Raw genomic sequence first — 21,962 nt, forward strand, 5'->3', positions numbered from 1 at the left:
CCCAAAGATGGACCGGGGCTTTCCTTGCTTATGCATACACCCAAAAGAATGATCATTCATATAATGTGATTTTAGGAACATGGAGAAAGACCCCCAGAAAGATTTAATGATGCTTCAAGTTCCACAATAAAAGTTTTATATCTTGGTTCTAGACCAGAGACCTAATTTGTCATGAACAGCTCTAATAGATGAGCTGAATGGGACTTTCAAGATGATCTAGTCCAACATGTGTGTCTTGTCAAAGAGGAAATAGAGGCCCAGAGTTGGGAAGTGACTTGCCAAGGACAAGCCTCTCACTTACAGAGTTGGATCGAAACCCCTGTGTGATACATACAGCATCTCCTACCCGACCAAGGATTGACCTCACCTTTTCCCTCTGCCTCAGACGTCCCTTCCCATAACACCCTGGAAGCACACCAGGCTTTGGCTGCTATAACTGTGAGTGCAGCCTACCTCAAACACACTTGTTTTGAGAAAAAGAGCACACAGGTTTTCCCAATATTTGCACATTAGCCCCTGGCATTTAGCCACCTTTGTTCCTCAACCATGTGTAATCTATAGAACAGTTGCCATAGGCGTGGACATACTCCAGTGAACTTTTTACCATCTCACTGTCTGTTGTGAGGTAGCTGTGGTTCTCTGTATGTAAGTTCCCCTAATAAATGCTTTTGGACTGATCACCTGGTGTTTAGGGCCTCTTTTTGCAGAATCTCAAAGGGCCCCATTACAGGGTGGTTTGGAGAAGTCCTGGTGGGATCTTCCCTGATTTCTTCTTTTGGGGAAAGTCCTGCCACTGGTTCAATGGGACTCAATAATCCCAGGTTTCTTGATATTATGTTATGCAGACTTTCCTAGCCTATCACCAAACAGTCTTATCAAATGAGATAAACTATGTAAACAGAGGCATTTCTAAACTGTAAAGTGCTATGCAAATTTTTTATTTGTTAGATTATACACAGTAGATTAAAAAAACCTATTATTAATTTTATAAATTTGATTCAAGGAAGACTCAGTCTGCCTAGTTTTCGCTTGCTCCATGGAAGTAGAAGCCACTGCAGATCTTACTGCTCTGGTTTTCATTAAAGGCAAATCATTTTAATCTTTTCTTTGGGCTTTTCATATTCATTCACTTTTTAATTTTCTTTATTAGAGAATTTGTGGGTTTACGGAACAGTCATGCATAAAATACAGGATTCCCATATACCACCCTATTATTAACACCTTGCTTTAGTGTGGAACATTTGTTACAATTAAAAGCAAATTTTCATAATTGTATTATTAACTATAGTCCATGGTTTAACTTAGGGTTCACTGCTTGTGTAGTGCGGTACCAAGGATTTTAAAAATATTTTTATTTTATAAAAATGTACATATACATCCTAAATATATATTCAGTTATATATTTCAGTGCTGTTAATTATATTCACAATGTTATGCTACCATCACCACCATCCATTACCAAAATATTTCCATCATTCCAAATAGGAACCCTACGTATTTTAAGCCTTAATTTCCCATTCCCTATCTCCAACCTCTCCCCTGGTGACCTCTATTCTAGATTCTGGCTCTATGAGTTTGCTCATTCTAATTATTCCATATCAGTGAGATCATACAATATTTGCCCTTTTGTGTCTGGCTTATTTCATGCAACATGATTTCTTCAAGGTTCATCTATGTTGTCTCATGTATCACAGCTTCATTCTTCTTTATAGCTGACCAATATTCCATTGTGTGTATATACCACATTTTGTTTATCCATTAATTCATTGATGAACCCTTTGGTTGCTTCCAGATTCTGGCAACTGTAAATAATGCTGCTATGAACATTGATGTGAAAATGTCTGTTTGAGTCCCTGCTTTCAATTCTTTGGGGTATATACCTGGTAGTGAGGTTATTGGGTCATATGGTAATTCTCTACTTAACTTTCTGAGGAATCTGCAAACTGTCTTCCATAGTACCTGCACCGTTTTACATTGCCACCAACAATGAATGAGTATTCCTATTTCTGCACATCCTCTCCACCACTTGTAATTTTCCATTTTTTGTTGTTAAATAGCAGCCATTCTAATGGGTGTGAAATGGTATCTCATTGTGGTTTTGATTTGTATTTCCCTAATGGCTAGTGATGCTGAGCATCTTTTCATGTGCTTTCTGACTATTTGTATATATAATTATATCTTCTTTGGAGAGATGTCTATTCAAGTATTTTGCCCATTTTTTAAAATTTGTGACTGTCTTTTTAAGTTGAAGGTTTTCATCATATATTCTGAATAATAAATCTTCCACTTCTTTATACTATGACTTTTTTTTGAGTTTTAATACTTAAAAAAATGTTTGAAATAGCCTCTTGTGATTTAGGCTTACTTTTCATTATAGGACTTGCTGATTGTGTTTTAGAACATGAGAACTAGTGTATCATGATACCTTAACAATTTTCCATTCTTAATCTCTGACATGCAGAAAGCATTAAATTCTATTATTCCTAGATGATTCTGGTGATATTGAAGAGCTTTGCTCTCAAAAGATCTAGTTTTTCATTTATTTATTTATTTAAGACATAACTACCGAGCACCTAATCTGTGCCAGATAGTATTTGAAGAACTGGGGGTACCATAGTCAACAAGTACAAAAGGTCCCCACTTTTATGCAGTTTTCATTACAGTGGAAGGAATCAGACAACACAGAAACAAATAAATAACGTAACTCCTAATTTTGACCATGAAGAAAATAAGCAGGTGATATGACACAGAGTAACTGGGTAGAGAAAGGCTCATATAGACAAAGTGGCCAGGAAAGGCCTACTTTAAAGGGTAGTGCCTGAAATGGGATTTGATGGATGAGAAGGAATAAGCTAAGCAAAAAGCCAAGTATAGGTAAGAGCAAGTGAAAATATTCTTTATTTAAATTCAGAAAGAATAGAAAGGGCCAGAATGGCTGGAAAATTGAGAACAAGAAGAACATAACATGACATAGAGATGGAAAGGTAGAAGCCAGATTCTGCAAGGGCTTGGAGGCCATCGTCAAGAGTCTGGAACTTGCTCACAGTACAATGGAAATCCGCTGAAAGGATTGAAACAGAGGAAGGACACAATCTGATCCCTCTGGCTATTGTGGGAGAATGGATGGGGTAGGTCAAGCGTGGAAGCAGGGAAAGCAGTTAGCAGTTTGAACCCTGACTCATTAGCTTTTACACGGCAAAACAAGAGATTTACTTCCCAAATACTTATTAGACACAATGTACTAGACATTCTGCGAGGCCCCAGAGGCCTAAATATGAATCAGAAATGGCCTGGCTTTCCAAGAGCTCACACCCTAAGAGGAAAGACCCTTAAATAACTGGAAAACCCTGGGTTGAGCACCATATTTTGAACTTGTACATATAAAATTAGAGGAACGCACAGAGGATAAGTAATGAACTCAAGCTTCAGAATTTGGAATTTTCACAAAGGAGGACTTTAAAGGATGAATAGAGACTTAGTAGGTGTAGAAAGAAGAGGAAAGCATTACAACAAAGGACACAATAATAACAGCTAATTTAATTGGGCACTAATTGTGAAAGACACTGTTTTAAGCACTTTGTATTAATCAACTCAGTTAATTGTCACAATCCACTCTGGAAGAAGGTCCTACATGATCCCTGTTTACAGATGAGAGGCAGAGGGGTTAAGCAACTCGCCTGAGATTGCACATTTTTAAATGTGCTGATAGGATCCCACCTCAGGCAGTCTGACTCCAGGGCCTTTGCTATTAACCTTTAAGCTGTCACCATGAGGATGAAAGAAAGTGACCTGTTGAGAGACCATAGAGGTCTTTATTGTGATTATAGCTTTCAGGGAGGAATGAGAAAACCAGGCTGGATGGGCACTCTGAGACCTAATTGCAAAAAGTGTTTCTTGTCACACTAAAGATTAAAATTTACCTTGTGGTTGATGGGTTGATGGGGGGCCCAGGAAAGATATTCAAGCAGTTCAGATCAGTGTTCTTTTTAAAGAACTTGGGAGGCAATGTAGGGGCATAGATCAGTCAGGAGAGAAACTGGCAAAAAGTTTAAAGGCTATTACAATAGTCCAAGCAAAGATAATGATGATAAAAAAAAAAAAATACTTTGCAAGATTGTTGTGAGAATAAATGAGTAATTCATATAAAAGAGCTACTTATACTGTACAATGGTGAACATCTGAAAGATATTGTTAATAGCAAGGCTATAGAAGAAGTTTCCTACCTGGGGACATTAGGCCATAAAACAGGATGTGAGCTGTGTGTGGTCTCCAGGTACATTTCTAATTTCACCAGCCTTGGCTTAGGAAGAACAAAAGAAAACATTGCTCAAGCACTTACAGGACCTTATACAAGGAAATAAGCCATTGTGGCAGGTGATGAGTCCTTTACTTCTAGCAGGGTTTAAAAAGGGGCACAGTTCCTCTACTTGGGCAGGAAGTGGGCCAGGCTCAGCCTTAGGCAGTATTTGCTCCGTCTCACATTACAATTTCCTCTCAGCTGTTAGAAGCTTTCCTCTCCCTTTATTGTTTACTACAATGGCCTGGACGTCAGTGAGAGTTCACAGTTATTGATTTTTAAGGCAAACAGCAAACACACACAAGTGGAGAGGGCTGTGTAACGGAAAGATCAAAGGGGATTTTCCCAGTATTTCTTGCTGTTGGGAAATGTGTCCTATTCTCTGCACCGAGCTTTGTGTGCACAAGCAGTAAATCAGGGCAGGTAACCCTGACACTTTGACAGCACCAGGTGATGCATCACTCAATTTCCCTGGAAGAACTGTGTCACATTTAATTAACTGGAGGGGGGAATAATCTTTCCTCCCCAAGAAGTAGGAGAAGAACCAAAATATCTCTGTCGCCAAAAATTTAAACTTTCTTCTGCAGAGCTTCACCCAAGTTAGAAACAGCAGTTTCATAAGGGTTCATTTATTGCGAGAGTGGAAAAAGCAGCAGCATGGTTTTTTGGAAAATGCATAGTCTTTACAGTTGGGCAGACTTGGATTCTAGTTCTAGATCCTTCACATATTGGCTGATGACCATGGCAAACTAGGGTAATCTTTCTGACTTCTAGTTTCCTAATGTATAAAATGGGAATTATTTACTAGCAGACACTCAATAATATTGAATGTTGTTAACATTGTGTGATATAATGTATGCAAAAGTTAGGCACATTTGGGGCACTCAACACTTACAGCTATTATTATTAGGTATCTATTATAAAATTTTATAATCATCATCATCATCATCATCATCATTCTCATTTCTCACTTTAAAAATCAGCTCTGGGGTCCCCCTTGCCTTCAGATTAAAATTTAAACTCCTGAGCATGACCCTTCAGCTCTTTAATACCTTGACCCTAGCCCAATTTCTCATCTTCCTCTTCCACTTGATTCCTCATCATATTCTGTCCCAGATTACTAAATATTTCCCAACATCTGTCAATTTTCCTGACTCTGTGCCTTGGCTGATCTGTGCCATCAACCTGGAAAGTCCTTCTCACAATACTGTGCCATCGAACTCTCTTTTCCTCTGCTCTTAGTCATAATCAATTACTATCTTTTTTCCACTTTCCTAGAATGGTACTTGAACTTCACCTCTGTTTAAATCCTTTGCTAATATGGTTCAATTCAACAAACATTTATGTTGAGTATCTTTTATGTGCCTGAGAAGGTGCTCATCCTATAGATATTTTGACACCAACTGTGTGTTATATACTATGCTAAATACTAGGACAGAACCAGACCCTACATTCTTTGATCTTACATTCTGGTGGGGAGTTGGTCAAAACAACTAAGTATCTAGGCAAATAAATACAATGTCTTAATTGCGATAAGGCGGGGGGGGGGTCATTTAAGAAACAACAGGATAAGGAGATCTACTCTGGATGAACAAGGCATCTCTAAGGATGGAGACTGTGCTAGCTGTGGAAACAAAGGGGCATTTCAAGCAGAAGAAAGCATGGACTATGCCCTGAGGCCAGAAAATTTTGATGCCCATAAGACCACAGTGGCTAGAATGCAGTGAGTGATGGGAGGAGTAACATGAAATAAGGCTAAGGACTTTGATAGGAACCAGATCATGCAGGGCCTGCAGACCCTACTTGGGAAGGAGAGACATGCTCCATTTTATGATTACATTTCAAGGTTCTCTAGCTGTTGTATGGAAAACAGATTGCAGGGGTCAAGAGGCTGTGTAGAAAACTACAGCAATTTTCTCGATAAGGGATGACAGGGACCTGAACCAGAGAAGTGAATGAGATCCAGTCCCTAACCTTGAAGAGCTTGTGTTCTGATGGTGGACAAAGTTATTGAACAATTAATTTCAGCAAAATGTCAACCATTCAAAGATAGAGAAGACCATGGGGTGAATCTCACGGACATGAACTGAGCCTTGGAAATATGCTGAGTTTGGTAGAGCTTATATAACCCACTCCTATTCAATTGACCTCTATCACTGCCCTGATATCGATACTTCAGTATTTTCTTTTTAAGGGTAAGGCAGAGGTCTATACACCAAGAAAATGCTGATGAGTTTTCCCAAGCACAGGGACTTCCTGGAGATGATTCACAGTGGTGATAGCTGGATAAGTAGAAAATACTCAGTGTAATTCTTTAGCTGGAAAATGGTTAGTATAGTCTTCAATATCCAATAGAGGAAAAAAAATAAGTTTATTAAGATCACTTCACTCAAGCAGCTTTAAGTTGTTCTGACATGAAAAGCCCTTGTTAAAATAACTTGCTGTTGCTCTAATCTCAACAACAAAAACTTATTCTCTGCTCTCAGCATTGCCTGCAGTAAGATATGAGGGATGTAACCATATGGTCTCATAATCAGCACCTTGAAAAGCAAGCCTGAATGAGGGGAAGACCTGAAGATAACAAGAAGATGCTGACCAAACAGCTTTCTCTCTTCTACTTCTTTTTTCCCCCTTTCTGCTTTCTTCTGGCTTCTGGCCATTTCTTTGTCTGTTTGGGATTATAAAAGCCCAAATAATTCTTCTCACTTTGAACTGGGCTTAAAAGGTTTTTCTTTCTTCCAGTTCCTTGTTGATGCATCTTCAATAAACTCACCTTCTTACCAAAGAAAGACACTTGTTTCTCTGTTTGATGCGGGATCAGGTGGGCCTGACTACCTAGGACCAAGTGATCTACTGGTAACAGTGGGGCAAGGAAGGAATAAAGAGAAAGGAGTAAGCCAGGATGCAGTATATTGCTCTTGGATCCAGGTAAGCACATGCAGAATAAAAAGACAAGACAGTGAAAAGAGGGAAGGAAACAGAACGGAGACTTGAGCAAGACACACATACCTAACCTTTTGTGACCCTCCCAACCCCACTACACAGCTTCCAGAGTTCTGATAGATCCATTAAAACCCAGCTTAAGACCTTCCTTTTCCTAAACCTACATGAACACTCCAGTTAAAAGTTAACTTTTATTTCAGACAACTGTAATCACTGCCAATAAGCAATACACTGTTTTGGTTTATGTTTTTAGGCTTTGCCATAACAACAAAGCTGTGAATTCTTTAACTGCTTTATTCTTCTTTTGTGTAGTGCTAAGCTCCTAATAAGGTCTCAATGCTAACTGATTCGGGGCATTTTTAGATTGGTGGTACCACCTAGGTGGTGTGCAGTCTACCCTGGTAGCTCATTTGAGGTGCATCATTCCTGTAGATGTTGCTGTCACTGGTGTCTCTGTTATAAAACCAATTTAAGGTTTTTAATAGACTCCATAGTTTTTACAATGCTTGTGAGCTGTGTTTTAGTTATCCTAGCAGGATTTGGGGAACTTCAAATGTCAAATGATGATTACAGTGATGATGATGATGTTGATGGTGATGATGTATTAATATTTGTACTACTACTAATAAAAGACCTGACAATGTGGAAAGGTTGATATGCGGTTGAAAAAGAGGGGATTTCTGTTCTATTTACCTTTGGCTGGAAAATTGAGGGTTATACTGAATGATCTCTAAGTTCTTTTCCACATCAACTTCCTTTTTTAAAAAATTAAATGTCCTCTTTATTTAACAGTGTACTAAAATGTCCTATCCAGCTCAAAGGAGAGAACCAGGCTGATCTCTGAAGATGGCCCTAGAAAGCTGTGACTTCACAATAGATGGGGAAGAGACCTTGGAAAGCATGGGCAGCTTTTTACTCTGGACCATCCCACCCTTTCAGCATCTTTCTTACAGTGTCTCCTTAATTTACCCACCAATTCTGACTTTTGCATTTTCTTGCTATTTCTCATACTTAATCCAATATCCTCCACTCTGCTCCTGCCACATAAACTAAGTTTTGGGATCTCAGGCTTCCTTTTTCAACATTTCCACCACTCGTCCATCTCCTGGTTTTTAAGTTCCTTGGTGCTGTCAGCAACTAATCTTAACAGCTAATCCCTAAGAAGCACTTCACATATATTAAAATATTACCTTCATAGCTAATATGAGGAACAGGTATCATTATTTTCCTATTTGACAAATGTGGGACCTGAGGCACAAAGAACTTAACTTGCTCAAGAATTAATAAAGAACTTGACTGGTCTTTGTTCCCAGGTCCTGGAAAAGATCCTCTAAATCTTTGGAATTTCCCATGATAGGTGTGTCTTTTGTTATTCAAGGTGGACCCTAGACCACACCTGATACTTTATGCTAATAAGATGACTCAAGGTTGGGGCACTGGGCCCTACCACCCAAACTCCAGGGAGTAGAGAGGGGCTAGAGATTGAATTCAACCACTGGGAATTGATTCCATCAATCACACCTGGGTAATGAAACTTCAATACAAACTGTGGACACAGACGCCCAAAGAGCTTCCATGAAGGATAATATACATTGATGTGCCTGGAGGGTGATGAATTCTAACTCCACTTGGAGAGGACATGGGAGCTTTGCATTTGAAACTGTGGGAGCTCTGGGCCCCAAGTGTCTTGAAGACTGCACACAGCAGTTTGCTTGACCTAGAACAGTTAGGTCAAACCTATTCCCCCTGTAATATCAGGTGCTAAATGTGATCTATACCAAAAACTACCTCTTCCCTGAGATTCCCTGAGATAATGTTATCTACAAGATAATCTATAAACCTCCCCTCCTCCCTGTTGATTACAATCATCCCCTCCCTACATTACACGACCCAGCTCCCTGCCTTATGCTCTCATACCCATTGGAATGTCAAGCCCTTACAACCAGCTTATTCAGCCCCCCAAAGTGTGGACTATTTCCACGTTGTGTTCTGAACTCGCCGCCATTCAGAGCAGCTCCTGAATCCATTCAGTGAAGCTCCTGATTTCAGGGCAATGTGACTTGACTTCCCCACCCTGTAGGTAAGCCCCATAATAAAAGCTCATGTCTGGTGCTGTCTTTAGTCCTTCGGCTACAAAAGCCCTCTTGGACCATGACAGAAAGCCTCCCCGATCTCACCCTATGCATCTCTTCTTTTGGCTTTTTCTGATTTTTATCCTTTCTTTGCTATGATAAAACTGTAATCATAAGTGTGGCACTTACCTGAGCTCTGTGAGTCATTCTAGTGAATTATCAAAACTGAGGGGGTGGTAAGAACCCCCAAATATATGCCAGTTGGTCAGAAGTGTGGGTGGCCTGAGCACCCCCATATTTGTGGCTGGTACCTGAAATAAGTACAGTATTAGAGAAGAGTGTGCCCTTAACCTGTGCAGTCTGACCTAACTCTGAGTAGTTAGTCAGTATGTTGTAGTTGGTGACTGGAAGTTATTGAAGCTACGTGTAGTTACACAGCTAGGAAATAATAGGACGTGAATTGAAGCCCAGACCACCAGGCTCTGAGGCAGACTAAAAAGGGAACTGAGAGGGGGAGACAGTAAGTGAAGAAGCCCTTGAGCAAGGATGGTTAATCAAAGTCAGGACAGCTCTTCCAGCACTGACATCTTGCCTCGGGCTACCCACCTAAGCAAAACACCCTGCAGCAGCTGACCTGCCCAAATGCACTGTCTACCACCAGGAGCCACCCTGAAGAGAAGGGAGGGTAAGAGAAGGAGCCCTGGTTTGTAAGATCTAACAAGGAGCAGGGAGGAGGAGAAAGTAAAGCTAAGCAATAAAAGCAGATTACCCCAACATCAGCCTCTTTCCTCCCTCTTCTTTTGCTTGCGAGAGCACCCATGCACCTCTTGCATGTGTACACTATAAACTTTCTATCTACTTACTTGATCTGTGCTGTACCCTTGAATTTAAAGAACCTAGGAATTCAATGCCGGAACAGCTCCAGAGGCCAAGCCCTTAACCCATGCAATGCTGCCCCTACTGCAGGTCATGCTTCTCTGCCTGTACGAAATGAGCTGTCAGATGTTTCTTATTTCATATGATAGTTTATCCTAATGATATTTAGTATCTATGCATTGTTTTCTTTCTTTTAGTTGTTCAGCTAAAATAAAATGGCTGCCTGCATTGGGTGCTGCTGGGAGAGACCCCTTCTGAGAAAGGATTTTCCTGAAGGCGAAACAATGGACCTGCAGGGGCTTTGAGAGAAAATGGAACAATGGAACACACCCTACAGAATTGCGGATAAGCGACACCAGAAGATAAACCAGTTTAAGTCTGAGATAGCTACCCATTTCGTAAAACCCCTCTATATAAAATGGAAACTTAATGTCAACCTCTCCCCCCTTGCTTCTGCATTTGCCCTATATAAGCTTCCCTTTTCCACTCCCTCGGGGGAGCTCCTTTCCATGTGCAGTCTGGATGCAGTCTGATTCATGAATCATAAACTGCTCAAATAAACTCCCATAGAAAATAGCTTGTCTAATATTTTATTTTAACACGGGGAAGCAAGATGATGGAGTCTCACCTTTATCAGGTCAGTGAATTAGCTTTCCCATGTCCACTTTGAAGTTAATGACTTTAATCTTTAATTTTCAATTGGCACTGATATAACTAAAAAATCAAAGTGGACACAAGATAAGAATGGAAAAGACAATTCCGTAAGTCTTGCAAATTCATTCAGTATTTCCTCCAGTAGATAAATTCCTCTGAATATAAACCTCATTTTGAAAGCTGGGTGTTTTTTAACTTATAATCATTTGGTTTATCAAGATATGAGAGACTATTTTTATAAATTTCTATGGAGAACATCAAGTTTTAAAGAAACACTGAAACAAAATCTTAAAAAGAGAACCGATCTGTGGAGGTTCTACCCCTTGCTTCTGGGTTCATCCCTGTTAAAGATCTGCAAGGACACAGCTTTGCAGTTCTTTGAGGTGTTCCAAATGAGGCTCATGTGTAAACAAATAAACGTATCTGCCTATATCATCCTATAGCAACAGCTGCCCTTCTTTTCAAAGGAAATAAACACCAGTAATTGAAATAATATAATGTCCTGGTCTTGACCTAGGAATATGACACGGTTGGCCCACAATCTATAGCCCTTGTGCTTTGATTGTTTTTGCAGGAGTGTTGACGGGTTTTGTTGAGTCATACGGATGGTCTCAGCCACTTCCTCTTAAAATAACCCTTCCATTTCTATAACACTTCAACAATTTGTGAAGCACTTTTCCCTGCATTATCTAATTTGCCTTTCACATCAAACTCACTATGCCCAAAATTGAAATAATTTTCCCATCTCAAAGCTATTCCACCTTTGGGGTTCTTTATCCCTGTCAATCCAACCCCTATAATGTTTTTCACTGTGCTCTTTCTCTCCATTCCTAACTGCTCCCCTTACCTGACACCTAGAACCACACATCTGTAAAAAAAAAAAGTGGGAATATTCCTGTTTCAAATGAAGTCATTATGCAAAACATTAGTATTAAAGTGAAGTGAAGTGAACCAGCTGGAGGGGAGGAAGGAGGGCTTTCCATGCCTATTGACTTATGCCCTTTCATTTATGTATTGTCTGTGTCTGCTTTCATACTATGATGACAGGGTTGAGTGGTTGTAGCAGTGACTGTATGGCTCAGAAAGGCTAAAATATTTACTACTATTTTTTTCTGGAAGAAGTTTGCTGAAACCTGGCCTGTGTTATAGCAGTAACATCCTAAATGGACATCCATTTGAACTCTTCTCTCTCTAATTTATTTAAATTACTGCCATACGCTGCCTCAAAAACACATTAATACTACTAATTTTCAATGACATAAAATTCTGATTTCTTAGCAAGACTACCCAAAACATGACTTGCAAGTACTTTTTTTTACATGAATCCCCTCACAAACACCCTGAACTCTGTTTTTCTCTCTAAATAGGCTTTGCTTCCTTTTTATCCAGAAAAACCATTTTGCTTTCTACCTTCCCAAGTCTAGTGCTACATAATCTTCAGACTCAATCTCCTTTAAGAACATTTTTTGAGCACTTAGTTGAAAGGGACCTCCTTCTTCTAATTTCCCAAAACACTTTTATCACTACCTATCTGGTGGCATTGAGCCATTTCCGAAGTAAATTTTAATTATGTATATATATGTATATAAAATTTAAAAATATATAAAATATATATTACACATTTGGGTTCTTTCTTTTAATATTCTATAAACTTAATGATGATAATAGGCTGATCTAACTTCTTCCTTGTGGAACTTACTGATTTCTAGTATGTGTCTTGCATTTAACAACTTCAAGATAAAGAGTTGCGGAATGAATAAAACTGTGATTGGTAGAGTAAAATTATTTTAACATACATTTTACAGATGAGAAAACCAAGGGATAAAACATATTGGTCAGAATAAACTAGGTTATCTTGCAGTAACTGTGGGAGCCCTGGGCCTCCAAGTGTCTTGAAAACTGCACACAGCAGTTTGCTTGACCTCGGACAGTTAAGGTTTGACCTATTCTCATTGTAATATCAGGTGCTAAATGTAATTTATTCCCAAACAACCTCCTCCCTGCCACTCCCTGAGATAATGTTATCTACAAGATAATCTATAATCCTCCCCTCCTACCTGTGACTACAATCAATCCCTCCCTAGGTTGCATGACCCCTGCTCCATGCCTTATGCTCTCATACCCATTGGACTGTCAAGTCCTTATAACCAACTTATTCAGCAGCCCCCTTCCCAGTCTCCCCCAGAAAAGTGCGAACTATTTCCAATGTTGTGCTCCAAACATGCCGCCATTCAGAGCAGCTCCTGAATCCATTCAGAGAAGCTCCTGATTTCAGGGCAACGTGACTCAACTTCCCCACCCTGTAGGTAAGCCCCATAATAAAAGCTCATGTCTCAGAACATGTCTGGTGCTTTCTTTAGTCCTTCAGCTACAAAAGCCCTCTTGGGCAGTGACAGTAACATATATTCCCCCAAATCTCAGTGCTCTGAAAAGAATGAAGACTTGTTTCTTGTTCCTGCCGCATGTTCTTTTGCATCAGTTGTGGCTGTATCCATTGTTGTCTTCTCCCTAAGATCCAGGCTGATGGAACAGCCTCTGCTGGAACATTGCTTGTCTTCATGGCTTAGAGAAAGAAAACATAGCAAACTATCCACTATCTTTAAAAGCTCTGCATGGAAGTGACTCATACCAGTTCTTCTTATGTTTCATTGACTAAAGCAAATCCCGTTGCCACGCTTGATGTCAAAGTGGCAGGTAAGTATAACCTCCAAGGAGGGGCAGCAAATATTTTTAAATAATAATGAAATCTGCCACAAGGGAGTTCATGACTTTTCCAAGATCATGCAACTAGCAAGTGTGAGACAGGGACTTGAAAGGAAATCATTTGATTTACAAGTTCATTTTCTCTTTTCATTTCCTTATAAAGCAAACTGATTATCAGAGGGAATAAATCAGTGGCTATATTAGCAACTACACTATAACCATTTGAACTGACCCACCAGCCAAGAACATTTGAAGGGGTTTAGAAAAAATTGAGATCAGTGATTTCTGAAGGCCAGTTGTTGTAATATATCCATATTGAAGAATCAACTATTGTGGTTATAGATGGAAATGCAGGAAGTGACAGCTTCTACTATTGTTGATTGCCTTAAGAGGATGCCTTAAGAGGATGCTGGAAGCAGTGAGAACAGAGTAAATGAAATAAAGTTCCAGCCACATGACTTGCACCCCAAATACCATTACCAGGATTCTGGAATAGAAAGGCTTGATAAAACTTTATAGCACAAGGATTAGAGAGATTTGTAAGACTGTAGGGGACTTTCCTCCTATATATCTCTTTTGTTTATTTATCTTCCTTTTAACTGCAAAATTATTTGAATTTAGTTTACAGGAACAGAGGAGACTTTTGGTTCTGTCCATGGAAAATTGCACAGTTACTGAACTTCTACTATGTGCTACCCACTATACTTGGCCCATAGAAGAATATCTGACCTCATGGAAATTATCATCTAGTACAAAATATAGACAGTACTTAACACATCATTACTAGGTTATAGGAAACAAGAGAACAGGGTTGTAATGAACACTATAGGTGCTCTGATAAGATGTTCTTCAATCATTTTTACTGTTTCAGAGAGTTTTCCCCAGCTTCTGAGTGCCTAAATTCCAATAATTTATAGCTGACACTCTTTGGAAGCTAGACCTCAGGCTGAAAAAGCAGCTTTGTCTGTAAAAACAGAAAGGGGAATTGCCTAGGCATTTATGTCCTTACCCCATGACTGGTAGGAGAATCTGAAAGCCAGCTCCCTTACCACTAAGGGGGAACACTGTTAGAGGCATAATTTATACTACAGAGCTCTCAGCTTTTGCTGAAATTGTAGTTTTGTTCTGTGTGGTAGCCATGAGAGTGTGCCTCACAAACAGCAACAATAGGGAGCATATTTTTTTTAACTTTGTGTTTTGAAATAATTTCAAACTGACAGGGCAGTTGTCAAAATAATACAAACTCCATACAGAGAACTCCAGCATACCCCCACTACCATCCCTGGATACCTAGATCCACCAATTTTAACATTTTGCCAACTTGACAAATTATCTATCTATCTATCTATCTATCTATCTATCTATCTATCTACCTACCTACCTACCTATCTAATCTAATTTCTGACCATTTAAGAGCAGTTTGTATGTATTGTACCCTGAGAACACACCTGAAACATGTGCATTTCCCACTAACAAGTATAATCGCCTTAAGTACAGTTACCAAGTAATTTAACAATCATAAAAAGCTTAGTTCTATATTCCGATTTTTTCTTATGTCTTAGTAATGTTCCTTTGAGACTTTTCTCCTCCATTCTTAGATCCCATCCAGGATCATGTTTTACATTTAGTTTATCTTTCTTTCTTTTTATTTTAATATTGTAGAAACATATATACAACATAATCTTTCCATCTCAACCCCTCCCAAGCATACCATTTAATGGGATTAATTACATTCACAATCTTGCAGTACCCTCACCACCACCCATTATTAGAAATTCTCCCTCGCCCCAGACAGAAACTGTACACTCATTTTGGATGAACTCCCCATTGCCCATGCCTCCCACCCCTGGTAACCTATACTGTACTTTCTGTCTCGATGAGTTTGCATATTTCTGATATTTTCTTTGTGGTTACTATAGAGCTAAAATTTAACATCCTAAATCTATAGCAGTCTCATTTGATTTGATACCAACTTGAATTTAATAGCATACATAAACTTTGTTCCTATATCCCCCCATTCCCCCACCTATATGTAGTTCTTGTTACCAGTTACATATTTATACACTATGAGTCTGAAACCATTGAATTATCATTACATTTTATATATTTGCTGTTCAGATGCTGTAGAAAATAAAAAGTGGAGATACAAACCAAAAACACAATAGTACTGGTATTTGTATTTACCCATGCCATTATCTTACCAGAGATCTTTATTTTTTCATGTAGCTTCAGTCAATTGTCTAGAGTCCTTTCCTTTCAATCTGCACAACTCCCTTTAGCATTTCACGTAGGGCAAGCTTAGTGGTGACAGACTGCCTCATCTTTTGTTATTCTGTGAACATCTTAATCCCTCCCTCATTTTAAAGACAGTTTTGCCAGAGGTAGAATTCTTGGTTGGCAATACTTTGCTTTTAGCACTTTATATGTCTTCCCACTGCCTTCTGGCTCCCATGATTTCTGATGAAAAATTGGGAATTAATCTTATTGAGAGTCCCTTGTACATGACAAGTTGCTTTTCTTTTGTGGCTTTCAGCATTGTCTCCTTATCTTTGCATTAGACAATTTGATTATAGCATGGTAGGTCTGTTTGGGTTTACCCTGCTTGAAGTTCATTGAGCATATTGGATGTGTATACTCATTTGTTTCATTACATTTGGGAAGTTTTCAGCCATTATTACTTTGAGTAGTCTCTCTGACCCTTTTTCTCCTCTTTCTCCTTCTGAGTCTCCCACAATGCATGCATGGGTGTGCTTGATGATGTCCAATGGGTTCCTCAAGCTCTGTCCCCTTTACTGCATTCTTTTTTTTCTTCTGCTATTCAGACTGGATAATTTCAATTATTTTACCTTCAAGTTCACTGATACTTTCTTCACAGCTCCAATCTGCTGTTTCTTTTTTTTTTCAATTATCAAATCTCCCTCTTTCTTCTCTTTTTTATTTTACATTTTATTTTGAAATAAATTCAAAGTTATAGGAACAGTTGCAAAAACAATATAAACCCCATACACAGAACTCCAGCATTCCCTGACACCCCCCCCCGATACCCCGATCCACTAACTTTAACATGTTGTCAGACTGCTATTTCTTTCCCTCCCTCCCTCCCTCCTTCTCTCCCTGTAATCCATCATCTATTGCTCTGTCTTCTGAACATGTGAGAGCTAGCTGCACACATCCGTGAACAAACACTATAATTCACATATACAATTCCCATGAACAAGAACATTCTTTCATGCAATCCCATTAAGTGCAGCTAAGAAGTACAAGAGATTCTACAATGATACAAAGCTTACATTCTATATTTCCTTTTCCTTATGTCTCAACTGTGTCCCTTTGAGCCTCCTGTCCTCCATCCTCAGATCCCATCCAGGGTCATCCTTGGCATTCAATTGTCATCTATTTAGACTGTCTTTTTTTTCTTTCTTCTCAATTATGGAAACATATATACAGCCTAAATCTTCCCATTCCACCTCCTCCCTAGCCTTCCATTAGTGGGATTAATCCCATTTAGAATGTTGTAATGCTATCACCTTCCCACCATCCATTACTAGAAATTTCCCTTCACCTCAAACAACAACCTTACACTCATTTCTTAACTCCCCATTGCCCCTTCCTGCATTTCTCTTAACCCATACTCTACTTTTCATCTCTATGGTCATATGCTCTGATAATTTCTTTGTGTTTACTGTGGGGCTTAAAATTAACCTCTTTAATCCATAACAATCTTGTTATTCTTTAATACCAACTTAATTTCAATGGGACACATAAACTATGAACCTATACTCCTTCATTCCCCTACCTTTATATAGTTCTTGTCAAAAATTACATATTTTACATTGAGTTCAAAACCACTGATTTGTCATTAGAGTTTGTGTATTTTATGTCATGTAGGAAGTAAATAGTGGAGTTACAGTTCAAAAATTATTGACTTCTATTTGTACTCCATTGTGGTCAGAGATTGTGCTTTAAATATGTCCAATTTTTTTTTTTTTAATTTATTGAGGCTTGTTTTATGTCCCAGCTTATGGTCTATTCTGGAGAAAGATCTGTGATCACTAGAGAAAAATGAGTGTCCTGGTGATTTGGGATGTAAGGTTCTATATATGTCTGCTAAAATTCTCTATATCTCTTTCTCCTTTCTTTTTTTCTCTGTTGGTAGGGCTCCCTTTAGTATTTGAAGTAGGGTAGGTCTTTTATTGGCAAAGTCTCTCAGCATTTGTTTGTCTGTGAAAAATTTAAGCTCTCCCTCAAATTTGAAGGAGAATTTTGCTGGATAAAGTATTCTTGGTTGGAAATTTTTCTCTCTCAGAATTTTAAATATGTCATCCCACTGCCTTCTCGCCTCCATGGTGGCCACTGAGTAGTCACAAGTTAGTCTTATGTTGTTTCCTTTGTATGTGGTGAATTGCTTTTCTCTTGCTGCTTTCAGAACTTGCTCCTTCTCTTCAGTATTTGACAGTGTGATCAGAATATGTCTTGGAGTGGGTTTATTTGGATTTATTTTATTTGGAGTTCGCTGGGCATTTATGCTTTGTGTATTTATATTGTGTAGAAGGTTTGGGAAGTTTTCCCCAACAATTTCTTTGAATGCTCTTTCTAGACGTTTACCCTTCTCTTCCCCTTCTGGGACACCAATGAGTCTTAAATTTGGAAATTTTATTTTATCTATTGTATCCCTGAGATCCTTTTAGATTTTTCAATTTTTTTCTCCATTCTTTCTTTTGTTCTTTCATTTTCTGTTCTGTGGACCTCTAGGACACTGAGTTGTTGTTCAACTTCCTCTAATCTTGTATTATGAGTATCCAGAATCTTTTTAATTTGGCCAACAATTTCTTTTATTTCCGTAAGATCTTCTATTTTTTTATTTAATCTTGCAATTTCTTCTTTATGCTCTTCTAGGGTCTTCTTTATGTCCCTTTTATCCTGTTTCATGGTCTTCTTCATGTCTTTTATATCCTGTGCCATGTTTTCATTCCTCAATTGTGATTGTTTGATTAATTGTGCCAAGTACTGTATCTCTTCTGATATTTTGATTTGGGTATTTGGGATCGGGTTCTGCATATCGTCTGTTTTTATCATATGCATTAAGATTTTCTGTTGTTTTTGGCCTCTTGGCATTTGCTTTGCTTGATAGGGTTCTTTCAAGTTGTAAAAAAAAAAAAATACCAATCTAATTTTTCAGAAGTTCAAGTTGGTGGCGTACACTTTCTCCAACTAACCAGCAGATGGCGCCTGCGAGTCACCTATACCCCTCAAGTCAGTTCTCCCCAACTCTGTCTCTGTGGTGTGTGGGGAATTGATTTTTGTGGGGTTCAGTTGGTGAACTCAGTTTGGGTTTGTTGTTGGAGCTGTCCGCCCTGAACGTGGTGCGTGTGTCTGGGTGGTCAGGGAGGCAGGGCAGCTTTAATATTCAAACGTCCCAGGTGTTCCCAGATATTCAAGGCTGCTGCAGGAGTCTAAGCCTTCATTTCAGTTCTGCCCCAGACCCTCTCTGTCACTGACCCACAAACCACAGGCATTGACGTAGCATCCCTGGGTTTTCCGAGCGGGCCCCCTTCTCAGCTGTGATCTTCCAGGACCTCTGCCGAGGGAAGGCTGTGCTACGTCACTAGTGCGCATCATCCCTCAAGGGAGGCCCCAGGCTGCTGGGCCGTACAGGGGTGTTCTCTGCCTGATGCAAAGATTAGCCTATAATTCTTGATTGGTGTTAAGTTCTGAATGAAAGGCAGGTAGTAGAGCTGGGCCCCATCCCTTTCCTCTTAGAGAAGATAGGTGCCCTAGGGAGAGGTCATTAGCATTTCAATGGTCTCTCTCCGCCTGTGCTATACCCTTGTCTGGGTCACAGAACTGGGAACTGAAAATGGCCGAGGCTTTCTCCACTGAGTCAAAAAAGGAACAGAGCTAGTCTGAGGTGACCCTCCAACTCTCCAAGGTCACTCGTCACCCCAAGGCCTCTGTCTACTTGTTGGGGATTCATACCTCATAGTGAGCAGTTCACACTCGCTAATTAAAACCCCAGTTGGAGCTCAGCTGAGCTATATTCGTTTGCTGGGAGGGAGCTTCTCTCTGGCACCACGAGGCTTTGTAGCTCTGGCTGTGGGGGAGGGGTCTCCCGATTTGGATCCTCAGCTCTTACTTACAGATTTTATGCTGTGATCTCAGGCATTCCTCCCAATTCAGGTTAGTGTATGATGAGTGGATGGTCATGTTTGTCCCCCTGCAGTTATTCCGGATTATTTACTAGTTGTTTCTGTTTTTTTTTTTCAGTTGTTCCAGGGGGACTACTTAGCTTCCACGCCTCTCTGTGCCACCATCTTAGAATCCTCTCCAATCTGCTGTTGAACTGCTCTAGGGAAATTTTAATTTCTGTTACTATGGTTTCCAGTTCTGTTTGGTTCCTTTCCTTAATTTCCATGTCTCTACTGTATTCTCTCTGTGTGAATCTGGCACTTTCCTGATTTCTTTGTCTGTGTTTTCCTTTAGCACTTTGACCATATTTAACCATTTTTTAAAAAGTCTTTGCCTGGAATGTCCCAAGTCTGATCCTCCTTGCTGAGGGTTTCTAGTGCTTTGATCTGTTCTTTTGCCTGGAACATTGCTTCTGATTTCTTTGTATGTTTTGTAACCTTATGCTGAAACCTGAACATTTTGAAATTTTAATGTTATTGGTAGAATTTAGATTCTGTGGTATCTGTTCCTTAAGCTTGTATCCAACTAGTGTTATGGCAGAGTTTTCCTTGAATGCCAGGAGGTAACAAAAAAAAAAAAAAAAAAAAAAAAAAAAAGAAGGAAAAAAAGAAAACACTGTTCCCAGTCATTGCATAACAACCTGTGCTCCTGCTGTCCTTCAGAGCTTAACCACACGAGGAATTTATAGCACAGCTCCAGGCCAAAGCACAGGAGCCTCCCTGGTCCTCTCTGCATATGTATCTTGTTGAGGCATGAGTGTTTGGCCATAGGAATTCCCCCATTTACACAAAAACAAATGTCCCCTCTTCCCTAGGAAACAGCTTCCTGACAGTCCAGACTGCTTAGCACTATATGTCTTACAATAAGCAATCTCTTGCCCCAGGCAGCCACTTGACTGCTTTCCCACAGCTCTCTGTAGGAGAGCTCTCGGAGCTGCCTTACACATGCAGGGCAAGTTCTAGCACAGCAAGTCCCTCAGGTCACCATCAGACAGATTGGGCTAGACATACAAGTTCCCAGCTGTGCACAAGGGTTCTCTGCTGCCTCTGCAGCCGGGACCAGAGACCCACAAGGAGTATGGGCTGGTTTCCTGTTGACCCGGTGAGGAGAAGGCAGAGAGGCCAGCCAAGGCCCCAGCAGATCCTACCATTTTTAAGTGGTCTTTTTTCTTGATTTGGCACTTTCCTTATTATTACAGTCCTTTAACTCTTCCCTGGAACTTTGAGGATGCTGTCTCTCTGGTTCTTTCTGGCTGTTCAAAGCTTCTATGAGGGGCACAGTCCTGAGGGCTCTCACTCCACCATCTTGATTGGGGTGGGTGTCCATAGGAAGCATAATTGACCAAGGGCCCCAGCTCCTGCTCTCTGGAACTCATGGCTAAGTTTGTGTCAAGGTCACACTTCCCCAGGCTGCTCCTAGCAAATGGCAGAGTGAGGCAAGGATACTAAAGTAGACCTGTTCCTGAGTCATGCTGTCCTCTGACAGGTGATTTTGCTCAAGGACTCTCCAACGTCCTTGCTGAACTTTCCTTAGGCTGGACAGCAGTCTGCGATGTTCCCACCAACCTTCCTTCCCTTTCTCTTTCACTTGGGGTCAGATCTGCATCACAGTCCTATAGCTCTCCCAGCCTGTTCTGACTCCCTCCTCACTTCCTCTCATAGACATTTCCTCAAACAATTAATCACATCTTGGCATTGGTCCAAGAGGACCCAGAATAACATTCTGCGAATACAATTTTTTTGTCCCCACTTTTCTGCTAGTTTCTCCTGCGAGCACTTTTTAATGAATCACTTGCACATGAATCCTTAATTCAGCGTCTGCTTCTGGGGAACTCGTAAAAGGGAAGTGCGGTGGGTGCTGTGGAAAACTTAATGAAAAGAACTAACCCTAGTGAATTGACAGTTGAGTTTGAAAGAATAGTGGAAGTTAAGCAGACAAGAGTGAGACAGTCAGAATGAAGGAAGGTGGCAAGCAATGATTACTGTGGCAACAGATGGAGGAAGAAGCCAACTTATGGATGGGCTGGTTGGCCATGCTAAGGATTTTCAACTTTCCCCTGAGAAAATGATAAGACTAAACAAGGAGATGAAATGTCATATTTGCATTTTTTAAAACTCTATTCTAACAGAGTGGAAAATTAATTGGAGGCTACGCTAGAAGTAGAGAGATCAGAGAGAAAGTAATTCAGTGGTCTGGGCATAGGGTTAGGGTGGCTCAGACGAGGCAAACTA

This window comes from Choloepus didactylus, chromosome 2 (assembly GCF_015220235.1).
Source record: "Choloepus didactylus isolate mChoDid1 chromosome 2, mChoDid1.pri, whole genome shotgun sequence".
In the NCBI taxonomy this organism is placed as follows: domain Eukaryota; kingdom Metazoa; phylum Chordata; class Mammalia; order Pilosa; family Megalonychidae; genus Choloepus; species Choloepus didactylus.